Consider the following 15,775-nt stretch of genomic DNA (forward strand, 5'->3'; position numbering starts at 1 on the left):
TGTAATTTCTGGCTTATGCGGCATGGGGCAGGTGCACTCAGGGATGTGCTGAATTGCCCCACCTCTGAACCTATGGGAAGCCACCTACCATATGTTGTTATAGAAATCACTGGTCTGAGGACCCATCCTGTGATCACTGAGAAGCAGAGGAAAGGCCTATGTAAGGGAGAGAAGCAGCTTTTCCACCACTGCAATCTAGAAACCTGTGCCCTGGGCAGGCAGGCTCTGACCAATGCAGATCCCACCCTGAGGACCTGCCACAAGGTTCTCAGGTCTTGGGGAGGCACATGGGGTGGGAGGCAGGGAACACAGGCTTTGGGATTAGAAAGAATGAAATGCCAGCCCTGCCACCTCACTGTGTGACCTCACACAGGCATCCTAACTCCTGAGTCTATTTCCTCCTTATAAAGTGGGGATTTTCTGACTTGGTGTAAAGCTAACACAAGACTCCTTATGTGACAGCGCTGGCCCATGGTTGATGCTCAATCTGAACTCTTCTTCCTTCACTCTTTCAAGTCCTCAGCCTTTTTAACCTCTAGGTGCCAATTGATGGGAGAATGTCTTCTGCCCAGAAAGAGGAAACACAGATGTCATAATCAATGTCTAAAAGAAGGGACTGGCTTGGAACACACACAGTCCTCTTGGCAGCTCTCTCAACATCAAGGAGCTGCTAGGGCAGCTCTGGAGGCCTGAGGTGTTTGAACACTAAAGAAAAGGAAGTACTTCTTTAGACACCAAGAAGGTCACACAGAACTTATCCCAAGAGGTTGAATGTGAAATCAGGAGACCGACAAACGCCGTTAAAATGCACTCGTGATGGACGCTTGTGAGGGGCAGGGTATCCTCTGCTCTTCAACCCAAGGCCCCATGGATCCTAGCCTAGAGGATGGAGGCCCAGCTTGACCCAGGCAACGTTTTCAGCTGTTGTAGTCATGTTAACAGGGCAGTTCAGCACATACAGGCTGGGGCTCCCTCTAGGGGATGTCTGGCTCTATGCCAACTCTTCTGAAGCCTCTTGACTTATCTCAGAGTGTCCTCCTAGTGCTGCTATCAGCCATCCTGCGAGCTGGAGACAGCCCTACCTGAACATCTGTGGCTTGCCCGATGGGCAGATGAACCAGGAAAGAGCTTCCTGCCCTGCAAAAACGCCTGCGCTTTGAGAATCCACGAGTAAAACCAGCAACACCCAGCAGACACAGAGCTGCTGGGGTCTGACAGCTGTGCAGACCTGGGCTCTGGGGTTCTGCTTACTAATGTCACCTGTGTGTTTGGAGACGCTGGTCTTGGAATCATTGTTTCCGAGGCAGCCACGACCACACATTTGGCCAAGTATTTCATATCTGAGTGGGCAGGGGTGGCCACAAGACTCACAGTAGTGAGGCAGGAATGGGGCGCCCTCTGTATGTCTGCATCACTCTGATGGGCGGGAAGGGCATTTCCTGTGCCGTGTTCCAGTCCAGTGGTGCCTCCCATCTCTAACCCCACTGTGGACCTGCAGAGCGGGTGATTCTGGGTTTCCATCGCCCCCTCGTGGACGGATGAAGCAGCACAATCAACTCTCCTGCCTCCCACCCCTTGGGCACTGAGTAAGCTCCATCCTTTCTGAGCAATTTCAGGTCTTGAAAAGCCCCATTCACCTGCTTGAAGCTCCATGCCCTATCATCTCCTGGCCCACCCCTTCACCCTGACTCTTGCATGGCCTTCAGGATTCAGCTTAGGAGTCATGTCCTCCAACAAGCTTCCCTGGCTTTCCCCACCATCAAAGACCTTTGCAGATGGGAGCACACAGCCCTGTCACAGCCAGCTGCAACCATCATGAAAAGCAGCATTTTGGTTATTCATCTTTTCCAGGTTTGTTTTCTTTTTTTTTTTTCATCTTCGGTACTATGTCTGATATATATAGTGCTTAATCAATGGTCATTGAATCACTAAGTATGTCAGTGAATAAATTATGGCCATCTCCCTGTTTGTGAGCTTGTGCTCGAGTAAAAGAAATGATGCATATGCCATCGCCCAACACACACACACACACACACACACACACACACACAGAGAGAGACAAAGCTGACTCAGATGTTTGGGGTCTAATGGAGAGCAGGAAAGATTACCAGTGGACTTGTCTATGCACAACAGATACAGTCCTAATGAGTAGTGAACACATGGGCCCTGATCTACGATACTTCTACCTTAAGATGGTGCTCAAGGGATACACGTTCCCTAGAAATTATGCATTTGATGGGGCCAGCGATAGGCTCCCCGATGCTCTCCTGTGATGCCAGGCAGAGGCAGTGAGCCCCAGCTCCTGGGCAGCCAGGCAATCACGAAGGTAGACAGCTGACCCATGTAGGACCATTCCTACTCACGCAACCGTGCTGTCCTTCCCTTTCAGGACGGCACTCGATCATTTACATGAGACGGTCAACACTTTGTTATAAAATAAGCTTTGTGTTAGAGGAAGGTCACAGGGCTATAAGTAAAACCAGAACTTCAGGGGCAGGCTGGTGTTCTCACTTTGCCATCACCTTTCCTCCCACTGTCAAAGGGTAGCAGGGCCACAGCACCAGGGGTCAATCTGGAGACACTGCTACCAGGGATTCCAGTCACTCGCCAGAAAGGCCACAACCTGGTGACAGGTTGGCCTGGGTCCAGTCACTGATGACGGGATCAGTCTGGATCGCTCCTGGCCAGCCAGAGTCCTGCAGGCCCACAGGGACATATATTTTGCTTTGCCTGACGTAGGGGGGCACAAGAGGCCCCCGCAGAATGCCGAGTAGCTCATGACTGATGGCAGCCTGGGGAGACAGAGGAGGTCCCGGGCAGGATGGCCGTTGTGGCCTCCCTCATCATCTCTGCATCCCTCTGGGGGCTCACCAGGCACCAGCCTTGAGCCTGGAGGCCTTTACTAGGTGGCTGTTGAGCTGAACAGAACTGACACCTGGCTCGTCAAGCTACAGGGCTTTCTGAGCAGCTACTTCAAGTGTGTTTGAAAAAGCAAACCGCCTTGAGTCTGAGGTGAGTCAGTACCTTTGATGCCCTTCTGGGTTCCATTCACGGAAAGCCTGGGTCCTCTCAAGCCCATTCCAAGCCCCAGACCCAGACCAAGGGGGGCCAGAGTCTCCTCAGTGTCACTGAGTGAGAGAGCCCCAGCTGCACAGCTTGGGGAAGGGGCAGGGAAGGGAACGGACCACCTGGAGTCCGGACAGCACAGAGGTGAGGGGAGGGCGGCTGAGTGGGAGCCCAGTTGCTTGAAAGAGCTCAGGTTGGAAGCAAAAATATATATATAATGTCAATTCTCAGTGATTTACATAAATGAACAGAGACTGAGCATGAATCATAGAAAGCCACAGATAAACCAAAAGGAATTTATTTTGGTTTTCATCAGATTCAGACACATGCCCTCAATCCTGAACATGGAGAAGCAGTAGGCAGAGCACAGGCTTGGAGTGCTCCCAATGCTATCACTGACCAGCCACCCTGTGGCCTTGGGTAAGTCATGTCCTTCCTTGGCTGGACGAGATCACCAGTTCTCAAACCTGGCTGTCATTCAGACCTCACTCTACTGAGTGCGAGCTTCCTGCAGCAGGCTGAGAAACTGGCACGGGCGACAAGCTCCCAAGTGACTGTGACTCCGGCAGCCTGAGCCAGGTCTCCAACCCCTGGACTGATGACTAGTGAGGTCACAGCCACTCTGCTGTGTTCTGTTTGTACACGCATGCTCAGACAGGAGTGTGGCCACACACTGGCCCAGCCCCCCCACCCCGAGTGCCCCTCTGTCAGAGCCCACACTTGCAGCTCCACCCACTGTGTGCTGCCTGGGATTTGGCCGGGGTGACCTCAGTGAGACCCAATGAACCCCTGGTCCCTGGAGAAGGACCCAAAGAGGCCTGACAGGCCCTGCTATGACTTTCGGCTCCTTCATCCTTTGATCCACCAGAAAAAGGTTTGTGGCCTGGAATGGAGGACACAAAGATTTACGTTTATAGAACAAACATTTACAGAGCACTTCTGGTGTGTGGGGCACTCGGCGGGGCACACACATAGCCGTGCCATGCCCGGGGGAGCGGGGGTCTGGGCTGGCACAGACCCAAGCTACTGCAAGAGACAGAGCAGCGTCAGAGGGGGCAGGTCCCCAGCCTCCTGTCCCTAAAGGCCCTGCTGACGTGGCCTCTTCCTCAGGGCTTTCCCTCCCACCAGCCCCCTCCACGGACAGCCCTGCCTGGTTTTACGACAGAGCATAAAACATGAAGATTAACAAACGGGGCCATTTACGAAACTGAAAACCTGGAAAAACAAAGTGGAGATGGACCGATTTGATAAGGCAGTGAGCTGGGTGTTGCTTTTGGAAAAGGCCAGTTCTTAACCTCCCTCCGAATGGCTCTTTATGGAATCAAGGGCTACTTTTTTCCTCTCACAGCAGCATGAATATGTGGACTGCCCAGGGAGGGGTCAAGGCTTCCAGAAGGGCCGACGGAGGCCAGTCCAGGTCAGACATCACTCACAGAGCCCAGACTGTGAGCCGCCAGCACCTGTGGCTAGAAGGGGACGGAGCCCATCTCTGCCGGCCCACATTCCTCGGGCAGCCGGCGCGTGGGGAGCAAGACAGGCTTGACAACAGCCGCTGGGGCCCGGGGTGGTGGGCATGGGGGCACAGGGGGAGGCAGCACGAGGGACAGACAGCATAAGCACACCCTCTGAAGTCACACGGCCTGGGGATCATGTGCTCTGCATCCCGGCTTCCTCACCCACAAAAGCAGATAACATGACCAAATTCACGGGCCTCATGTGAGGGTCTCAGTAAACCTTTGAATAGTTGTTGAAGAAGTGTGTTCTGAGTCATTCTCTGTGGGGGTGACCCTTGAGATGATTCTGGAAGGAGGAGCTGGAAGTAGTCAGGTATAAAAGGTGGAGAATTGGGGCAAAAGTATCCAGCCAGGACGGCACAGACAATGACAAGGCAGAAATGTCACCAACGTAGAAACATGTGTCTGGGGGAACAGCCCTGGTGGGCAGTTCTGACACTGACCGGAAGTGTCTTGTGTGCCAGGCACTGCTGTGCCATGTCTGACGTGTGCTATCTCATGCCATCCCTACAGCAGCCCCAGCAGCAGAGTATCATCGCTACCCTCATTTTCTGAACGAAGAAATCGAGCCTAGAAACTAGGTAAGTGACTATCTAAGGGCATGCAAATGGTGGAGGTGACACTCAAAGCCTGGCCACTTGAATCCCTGCCCAGGCCCGACTTCTGAGCCGTTCTGCTAAGGGAAAATGCCTTGGGTTTTTGGGAAAAGGACAGTTTTTCCCCAGTATCTGTTGATAACCTCTATCCATGCCCATCCTGCCCTCTCAACTAGTTTCTCTCACTTCCTGTCCTTCGGCAACTTCTCTAAAGATTCCAAGGGCAGTTCTGGCCAAGAACTTGGAGAGATCTGGCCAAGAAGCTGCGGCTCCAGGAGCATTCAAGGCAGGGGGATGTCTCCCCAGGGCCATTAGACTGTGTGGCCCTTCAGTTCATCAGGATGGAGGAATCACTTAAGGTGAAATGCAGACTTTGAGTGGTTGGGACAAGTAGCAGAGTCTGTGTAGCTCATGAGCAGGTCATCTGGATTACGGGAAAAATTGTGCCTTCCTGGAGGATGCTGAGGGCATCAGGTACCCTCCTAGCCATGAGTGACCTCGAGGCCCAGCACTGGAAGGGGAGCAAGAATGCACTGAAGTTCCAGGGGACCTTCTCCAGGAATCATCTAGAGGCTAGAGGTGCTCTGCCCTCAGGTGGCCTGGGCTGGTGCCGTCAGAGTGCCACTCTCAGCTGGCCCCACCCACCACCACTCACATCTGCACTTCCTTCTGGCATTAAGCAAGAAGGACCTTGCCAGACCCCTTAGTGACACCCCAGCAAGACGAGCATCCTCTCATTCATTCCTGGCCCCCACACCAAGGTATTCTTTGGACAAACTAATCTAGGGCATGAAACACTCCTACAGATGCACCTGTTCCTCTGTCTTGAGGGTGATACAAGGCCAAGAGGGATGAGGACCCTTCCTGATCCCCGCTGCCCAGTAAAAGACACACAACCCTTGGCTGCTGTTCAGGGATGAGATGGCACCACTGTGTGGGAGCTGCCAGCCTCTGGCATTTCACCAGGACTGTTTCTGTCACTCTTCTCCCTGCTTTCTGCTCCCTCAGTGTAGTGGACCAAATAATGGTCACCAAAAGATATGTTCCCCCAGAACTCAGATTGTGGCCTTATTCGGAGTAAGGGTCTCTGCCTACATAATAAGGTAAGGATCCTCAGATGAGGTCATACCTCCTAAGATCTTGCTCAAATGCAATGGTGAGTGTCTCAGAAAAGAGAAGACACAAAACACAGAGCAAATGGCCAGGTGAACGTGGAGGCGAGTATGCAGTGATGCAGCTACAAGCCAAGAAATGCCAAGGATTGTTGGCAGCACTGAGAAGCTAGAAGAGAAGCACGATGTCTCTGCCAGAGCCTCCGGCAGGACCTGGCACTCTAGGCACCCTGGTTTGACCTCTGGTCTCCAGAACTGAGGAAGAATACATTGCTGCTGCTTTAAGCCTTCTCAGTTGGTGGTAACTTGCTACTACTGTGGCCGGTGGTCTCTAGACCTCACTTTCCTTTCCTGCGGCTGCTACTTCCCATCCCGCCTGTGGTTTGCTCTCCATGCGCCCCCTGGCTGTCCGCCACTTCACTGCACATTTCATGCAACCGAGAGCTTGTGGAGGTGCTGGCCAGACCCAGAGCAAATGCCCACCCTGCTGTGTGCTGCCACAGACACAGAGGATGGTTCTCGATCTTTCTAAGCCCCCAGCTGTCTCATCTACTCCTCCTTCCAGCCTTGCTGTGGTGATGCAGGAAATGACATTTGTGAGACACCCCTTCCACCCTTCCCCTTTATAAATAATCCTGCTTTTCTCACTAGTTCATCCCTAAACCGGAAATTTCCTGTGCTGAGCATGGCTGTGTCAGTGTCTTGTAGACCCCTCAGGCCCTGCACTCCTGGCCAGAGCAGCTTCTCTTCCCACCCAACCCTTCCCCAGCATGAGCCAAGTCATCAGTGGGTCAGGAGGATATGAGGCCAAGAACGGTGAACTAGCGTTCAGCCTCCAACTCATCCTCAGTAATGCCTCCCCGTCTGGGGACACTCTGATTGTGATCTGGGAAATCCTGTTAACACGATGTGGTCTCATTATTCTGTGGGGCAACTTGAGAAAATGGAAGGTGACCTGGGATTTGCAGATATCAAACCCACCAAATACTTCTGGGCATCTGGTTCACTCCCCATTGCGCCTTCAGCCTGATTATCCCACACAACCTTACTCACACTGTCTCCTGACAGTCCATGTTTCTCTCCACCCTGGGCACAAAGTGCCTCAGGCCAGGAGGCAAAGGGAAATGGAAAGTAGGAGAAAGGGTAGGCCCTGGAGCCTGCCACCGGGGGCGCCCATGCGGGGAAGGGAGCACTCAGGGCGCACACTGACGAGTCAACATTCCACTATCGTTGTCTTAATCTGAATCCCTCTCCAGGGCTTCTTGCTTCCTCATCTGAGCCTTCAACCCCAACAGCAGCTAAAGCTCATCAGCCATTCAAACAAAGGACCAGATATTGGACTAAGTGCTTTGTCTACATCAGTGACCCTTCCTACCCTCAGAGGTGAACACAGAAGTCATTCCCCAGGTAAGTCTGCACCTGATGCCCTCTGGATTCATGTCTTTGCACTGTGTACTTTTTACCACCCAGAAGAACAATAATTAAAGATTCATCCATCCCCAACGTCTTCTGGTTGGTTGCATTCTCTTCATTATTTTTCCTGAAAAATCTGATACAAAGCATTTATGTATATAATTGTTTTCCTACTCTTAGAAATAGTTGTTTTCCCATGCACCCCAATGTTTATAGCAGCAATGTTTATAGCAGCAATAGCCAAAATATGGAAAGAGCCCAGATGTCCAAAGACAGATGAATGGATAAAGATGTACTTGAATCTAAAGATACACCCAGACTGAAAGTGAAGGGATGGAGAAGCATCTTTCATGCCAATGGGCCTCAAATGAAAGCTGGGGTAGTGATTCTCAAATCAGATAAATTATATTTTAAGCTAAAGACTGTAGGCAGAGGTACAGAAGGACACTACATAATTCTTAAAGGGACTATCCACAAAGAAGATCTAACAATTGTAAATATTTATGCCCCCAACATGGGAGAAGCCAGCTACATAAGCCAACTGTTAATCAAAATAAAGGCTCATATTGATAAGAATACATTAATTGTAGGGGATCTTAACACACCACTCTCAGCAACAGACAAAACATCTAAGCAGAAAATCAACAAAGAAACAAGAGCTTTGAATGACACATTGGACCAGATGAACCTCATAGATATATACAGAACATTTCACCCTGAAACAGTAGAATACTCACTCTTCTCAAGTGCACATGGAACTTTCTCCAGAATAGACCACATACTGGCTCACAAATCAGGGCTCAACCAATACCAAAAAACTGAGATTATTCCCTGCATATTCTCAGACCACAGTGCTTTGAAACTGGAACTCAATCACAAGAAAAAGTTTGGAAGGAATCCAAACACTTGGAAGCTAAAGACCATCCTGCTCAAGAATGTTTGTTTGGGGGTGCCTGGGGGGCTCAGTGGGTTAAAGCCTCTGCCTTCAGCTCAGGTCATGATCCCAGGGTCCTGGGATCGAGCCCTGCATCAGGCTCTCTGCAGAGAGCCTGCTTCCTCCACTCTCTCTCTCTGCCTGCCTCTCTGCCTACTTGTGATCTCTGTTTGTCAAATAAATAAATAAAATCTTTTTTTAAAAAATGTTTGTTTGGATCAACCAGGAAATCAAAGAAGAACTTAAACAATTCACGGAAACCAATGAGAACGAAGACACATTGGTCTAAAACCTATGGGATATGCAAAGACAATCCTAAGGGGGAAAAACACAGCCATCTAAGTCTCACTCAAAAAATGTGAAAAATCCTGAATACAAAAACTCTCTTTACGCCTTAAAGAACTGGAGAATCCAAAACAAATTAAGCCAACCCCATGCACAAGAAGGGAAATAATTAAGATTAGAGAAGAGATCAATGCGTTAGAAACTTGAAATACAGTAGAACACATCAATGAAACTAGAAGGTAGTTCTTTGAAAGAATAAGATTGATAAACCACTGGCCAAACTAATCCAAAAGAGAAAGGACCCAAATTAATAAAATTATAAATGTAAGAGGCAAGAACACAACTAACACCAAGGAAATAGAAATAATCATCAGAAATTATTGTCAACAGCTATATGCCAATAAGTTAAGCAACCTAGAAGAAATGGATGTAATCCTGGAAACCTATAAACTACCAAGACTGAAACACAAATTGACAACCAATAACCAGTAACGAGATTGAAGCAGTGATCAAAAACAGGAGTGCAGGACCTAATGGTTTCTCTGGGAAATTCTACCAAACATTCAAAGAAATAATTCCTATTCTCCTGAGAAACAGAAGGAAAACTTCCAGACTCTTCCTATGAAGCCAGCATTACCTTGACCCCCAAACCAGGCAGAGACCCTATCAAAGAGGAGAATTTCAGACCAATAACCGTGATGAATATGGATGCCAAGATTCTCAACAAGATCCTAGCTAACAGGATCCAACAGTACCTTAAAAAGATTACTCACAATGGCCAGGTGGGATTTATCCCTGGGATGCAAGGGTGGTCCAACATTCGCAACTCAATCAAAGTGACAGAGCAAATCAATAAAAGAACAGAGAAGAAGAACCACGTGGTCCTTTCAACTGATGCAGAAAAAATCATTTGACAAAATACAGCATCCTTTCTTGATTAAAACTCTTGTAAGTATAGGGGCAGAGGGAATAGTCCTCAAACTCATAAAATCCATTTTTGAAAAACCCACAGCAAATATCATTCTCAATGGGGAAAAACTAAGAGCCTTCCCACTGAGATCAGGAACACAATGAGGATGCTCATTCTCACCACTGTTGTTCAACATAGTACCTAGGGGTCCTAGCAACAGCAGTCAGACAACAAAAAAGAAATAAAAGGTATTCAAATTGGCAAAGAAGACGTCAAACTCTCTCTCTTCACAGATGACATGGTACTTTATGTGGAAAATGCAAAAGACTCCACCCCCAAATTACTAGAACTCATACAGCAATTCGGTATTGTGGCAGGATACAAAATCAATGCACAGAAATCAGCTGCTTTCTTATACACTAACAATGAAACTGTAGAAAGGGCAATTAGAGAATCAATCCCATTTACAATAGCACAAAAAGCCATAAGATACCTTGGAATACATCTAACCAAAGAGGTAAAGGATCCATACTCAAGGAACTACAGAACACTCATGAAAGAAACTGAAGAAGACACGAAAAGATGGAAAAACATTCCATGCTCATGGATCGGAAGAATAAACATTGTTAAAATGTCCATCCTGCCCAGAGCAATTTATACATTCAATGCCATCCCAATCAAAATACCAGCGGCATTTTTCAACGTGCTAGAACAAACAATCCTAAACTTTGTATGGAACCAGAAAAGACCCTGAATCACTAAGGAAATGTTGAATATGAAAAACAGAGTTGAGGGCACCATGTTGCCTGATTTCAAGCTTTATTACAAAGCTGTGATCACCAAGACAGCATAGTACTGGCACAAAAACAGACACATAGCCCAATGGAATGGAGTAGAGAGCCCAGATATGGACCCTCAACTCCATGACCAAATAACATTCGACAAAGCAGGAAAAAATATACAGTGGAAAAAAGACAGTCTCTTCAATAAATGGTGCTAGGAAAATTGGACAGCTATGTATAGAAGAATGAAACTCAACCATTCTCTTACATCATGCACAAAGATAAACTCAAAATGTTTGAAAGACTTCAACGTGAGACCAGAATTCATCCAAATCCTAGAGGAGAACATAGGCAGTATCCTCTTCGACATCAGCCCCAGCAACTTCTTCCAAGACACGTCTCCAAAAACAAAGGAAACAAAAACAAAAACGAACTTTTGGGACTTCATCAAGATCAAAAACTTCTGCACAGCAAAGGAAACAGTCAACAAAACAGGCAACCCACAGAATAGAGGAAGATGCTAGCAATGACATGACAGACAAAGAGCTGATCCAAGATCTATAAAAAAAAACTTCTCAAACTCAACACCCAAAAAACAGATAATCATGTCAAGAAATGGGCAGAAGACATGAACAGACCCTTCTCCAATGAAGACATACAAATGACTAGCAGACACATGAAAAAATGATCATCATCATTGGCCATTAGGAAAATTCAAATCAAGACCACATTGAGATACCATCTTACCCAGTCAGAATGGCAAAGATTAACAAGGCAGGAAACAACAAATGTTGGAGAGGATGTGGAGAGAGGGGAACCCTCTTACACTGTTGGTGGGAATGCAAGTTGGTGCAGCCACTTTGGAAAACAGTGTGGAGATTCCTCAAAAAATTAAAAATAGAGCCACCCTATGACCCTGCAATTGCACTACAGGGTATTTATCCCAAAGATACAGATGTAGTGAAAAGAAAAACCATATGTACCCCAATGTTCATAGCTGCAATGTCCACAACAGCCAAACTGTGAAAAGAGCCAAGATGCCCTTCAACAGACAAATGGATAAAGAAGATGTGGTCCGGGCGCCTGGGTGGCTCAGTGGGTTAAGCCGCTGCCTTCAGCTCAGGTCATGATCCCGGGGTCCCGGGATCGAGTCCCACATCGGGCTCTCTGCTCAGCGGGGAGCCTGCTTCCCTTCCTCTCTCTCTGCCTGCCTCTCTGCCTACTTGTGATCTCTGTCAAATAAATAAATAAAATCTTTAAAAAAAAAAAAAGAAGATGTGGTCCATATATACAATGGAATATTGCTCAGCTATCAGAAAGGATGAATACCCAACTTTTGCATCAACATGGATAGGATTGGAGGAGGTTATGCTGAGTGAAATAAGTTAAGCAGAGAAAGTTATCATATGGTTTCACTTACTTGTGGAGCATAAGGAATAACATGGAGAACATTAGGAGAAGGAAAGGAAAAGTGAATTGGGGTAAATCAGAGGGGGTGACCAAGCATGAGAGACTGTGGACTCTAAGAAACAAACTGAGGGTTTTGGAGGGGAGGGGATGGGGGATAGGTGAGCCTGGTGGTGGGTATTAGGGAGGGCACGTATTGCATGGAGCACTGGGTGTTGTACATAAACAATGAATATTGGAACACTGTATAAAAACTAATGATGTATATTATGTTGACTAACAAAACACAATAAAAAAAAAAAGATGTGGTGTCCACACACACACTCACACACTAGAATATTACTCAGACATCAAAAATAATGAAATCCTACCATTTACAATGACATGGAATGAACTTAAGGGTATTATGCTAAGTGAAATAAGTCAGTCAGAGAAAGACAAACACTATATGATTTCACTCATATGTGGTATTTAAGAAACAAAACAGATGAACATAGGGGAGGGGAAGGAAAAGTACAATAAGAAGAAACCAGAGAGGGAGGTAAACCATAAGAGACTCTTAATCATAGGAAACAAACTGAGGGTTGCTGGAGGGGAGGAGACTGGTGGGATGAGATAACTGGGTGATGGGGATTAAGGAGGCCACATAATATAATAAGCACTGGGTGTTCTATGCTACTGATGAATCACTAAATTCTACCTCTGAAACTAATAACAAAAAAAGATGCTTTCAAAAAAGGAAGAAATAGGCACTTTCTACCAAAATGGACATACAACTGTGAATCCTGACAGCCTGTACATTCCTAGAGAGTTGGGTCTGACATCACTGTTGTCTTTACTGATCCTTTTGCTGCCCTCCCCACTCCCCACCCTGTTGGTGGCAAATGGTTGGGGTAGCTTGGACACCCCCCAGTGCAGCCCGCAGACCGTACCATTTCACAGATAAAGCTCTAGTGCAATTAACTCTTTGATTGATGCAATCATCTTTTGAAAAATAACGGTTGTAATAATTTCACTGTTTGGATCATTCGAGGGCTTGACTATCCCAAGAAGTCATTTTCTGGTCTGCTGTTAAAACTCCCGTTATAGGATGCTGACTCTCTACGCTCTTAAACACAGGAGTCCAGGTGGCTCCCCTACTTCCATGGGCGCAGAAGCTCACTGGTTCCACACTCCTTGAGAAGGTCCCACCTCCACTACAGACTTAAGATCAACATTGTCTACACAGTGGAGTCTCTCACAACAGGGTGGGTGGAGGTAAGAAGCCTCTGGGAGAACCTCAGAATGTGGGCCAGTTCTTGCTGACGGGTACCCAGGTACCTGCACCTCCTCCCAAGCTGTCAGCCCAGCAGCCCTCATCAAGTCATGTGGGCTCATCTGGAGATTGGCTCCTGCTTCCCCCTGTCCCCACCAGGTTGTTATCAACCCAGGGTTGGGGGTTGGCAAGGAATCCCTCATTCCCCGCAGGGCCATGCTGAATCAAGAGTGCCTGGCAGGTCTGGAGAAGGGCTCTTTCAGTGATAAGGGAGAAAGTTACTGGATTCCTGAGCTTTGCCTTTTGGGGTCTTAGTCTCCTTCCCTGTAGAATATAGAGTACATGAGATGGTAAGGGGGTCTCTTCCATTCCCTGCCCATGCTGTGCTACTTCAGAGAGGGGTCTCTGACCCAGTATCTTCCCTGCTTTCTTGGTTCATGGCAGAGGTCTTCCCTCCTTGCTAAAGTGTGGGCATTGTACCCCAGGGCCAGAGTCGTGCCTGGTCCCACACCAATGACTGAGACTCAGGGCTGCATGCAGGAGGGGTGCATGGCTGTGAGCAACCCTGGGCCACGTGATAACATATGGGCCAGAAGGAGGCATGTGGCCCTTTGTTCACCTGTGCACTCAAGCAGCCTTCTCTGCAAACACTACCAGAAGCAGAGAAGGCCACTTTATCACAGAATCCTCTTTCAGCGCTGTACCCAGAGCCAGCTAACCACCTGTTAGCTGTAGCCCAGGCACAACGAGCGGAGGGCCAAGCCCCTTGCCTTGCCTCTCTGAGCCTCATTGTCCCCATCTGGAAGCTGGGAACCATCACGCTTGCTTTGGCTGTCAGGCAGTGCTGGTACCAGGAAGACAGCTGCACATGCCAGCTACGGCGAGGTTATTCCCAAGGAGTCTCCAGCAAGAGAGAGCTTTGCCAGGAGAGCACAGGAGACAGCAAGGGTTGAAGACTGGCAGGAGTGTGGATGGAGGGGGGCAACTGAAGAGTGGGAGGTCAGGTAAAAGGCTGTGATTGTAGCTTGGGACAGATATGGAAGGGGTGGTCTGGGACAGAGGATCGGCTGCAGGCCTGCAGAATGGACCACTTCTGGGCACACATGCCCACTCCCCATAGAAGAGAAATGGATCAAGGTGGAGGAGTAAGATGGGGGAGGAGTAGGAGACCTAAATATCGTCAGGTCCTGGGAATTCAACTAGATAGTTATCAAGACATTCTGAACACTTACAAACTCAACAGGAGATCGCAGAGAAGAACAGCAGCAATTCTAGGAGCAGAAAAGTGGCCATGTGCAGAGAAGTGAATCTGATGTGATATACAGGAAGATAGACCACAGGGGCAGGGGCCGGCTCCCCACAAGCAGTAGAGGACAAAATTGGAACTTCTAGAAGTCTGCTCCACTGAGAGACATTGGTCCAGAGGCTAACTACGGGGTGGAGTCCTCAAGGGGACTGTGTGGTCTCAGGACCTGCAAAGTCACAGAAAGACCAGGGGGTATCTGAGTGTAGCAGAGCTCCCAGGTATTGGAGCAGGGAAGCCGGCTACAGAGACAGAGCCGGAGAGGGGCTCTCAGCTCAGGGTTGCCACAAACCATGATCCAAGGTATAGTTGGGCCACTGATCTTTGAGTGGGGACCCCACAAGTGGCAGATCTGGGGAGACCCCCTCCTTCCTCCTCCGGGAGGAGTGGCATGGGAGGGTACTGCAGGAGTCTGCTGGGGTTGGAGACTCCAAATGGGTATGTGTGCCAGAGACAAAAATGCTCAGTCACAGGCTGGGTGAGCATGAATGCAACCGGAGACCAGGGAGTTGGGAGGGATTGACTGCTTTTCCCAGAGGGTGCACTGAGGAGTGGGACCCTGAGCTCTTGGCTCCTTCGGGGCTGGAGATTGGGAGGCCGCCATCTTCATTCCCGATCTCCAAAGCTGTACAGAAATAGTTCAGGGAACAAAAGCTACAGAGAGGGAACCCGAGCAGATTACTTAGCCTTACCCCTGGCAAGGGCGGTGCAATTTCACCTCGGGCAAAGATTTTTGAGAATCACTGGAACAGGCCCCTCCCACAGAAGATCAACAAGAACATCCAGCCAAGACCCAGTTCACTGATCAATGAGAACTGCAGAACTCCAGAGCTAGGGGAACACAGCACATAGAATTCATGGTATTTTCCCCATGATTCTTTAGCCTTTTGATGTTAAATTTATTTTATTTTATTTTTTTCTTATCCTTTTAAAGTTTTTCCTCTTTCCTATTTTAACTTTTAAAACTATTTTATCTGGGGCACCTGGGTTGCTCAGTGGGTTAAGCCTCTGCCTTTGGCTCAGGTCATGATCTAGGGTCCTGGGATCGAGCCCCACATTGGGCTCTCTGCTCAGCAGGGAGCCTGCTTCCTCCTCTCTCTGCCTACCTCTCTGCCTACTTGTGATCTCTCTCTGTGTCAAATAAAAATAAATAAATAAAAATCTAAACAAACAAACAAATGAAAAACTATTTTATCAA

At 48.3% G+C, this 15,775-nt stretch overlaps 1 protein-coding gene across 2 annotated transcripts in view; it reads right to left on the reverse strand.

The window, feature by feature from the left end:
- The window catches only part of KCNH1 (potassium voltage-gated channel subfamily H member 1), a 384,330-nt gene that overhangs the window by 6,762 nt on the left and 361,793 nt on the right, over positions 1-15,775 (reverse strand). The window lies entirely within an intron of this gene.

The sequence above is a fragment of the Mustela nivalis genome (assembly GCF_964662115.1).
Source record: "Mustela nivalis genome assembly, chromosome: 16".
In the NCBI taxonomy this organism is placed as follows: domain Eukaryota; kingdom Metazoa; phylum Chordata; class Mammalia; order Carnivora; family Mustelidae; genus Mustela; species Mustela nivalis.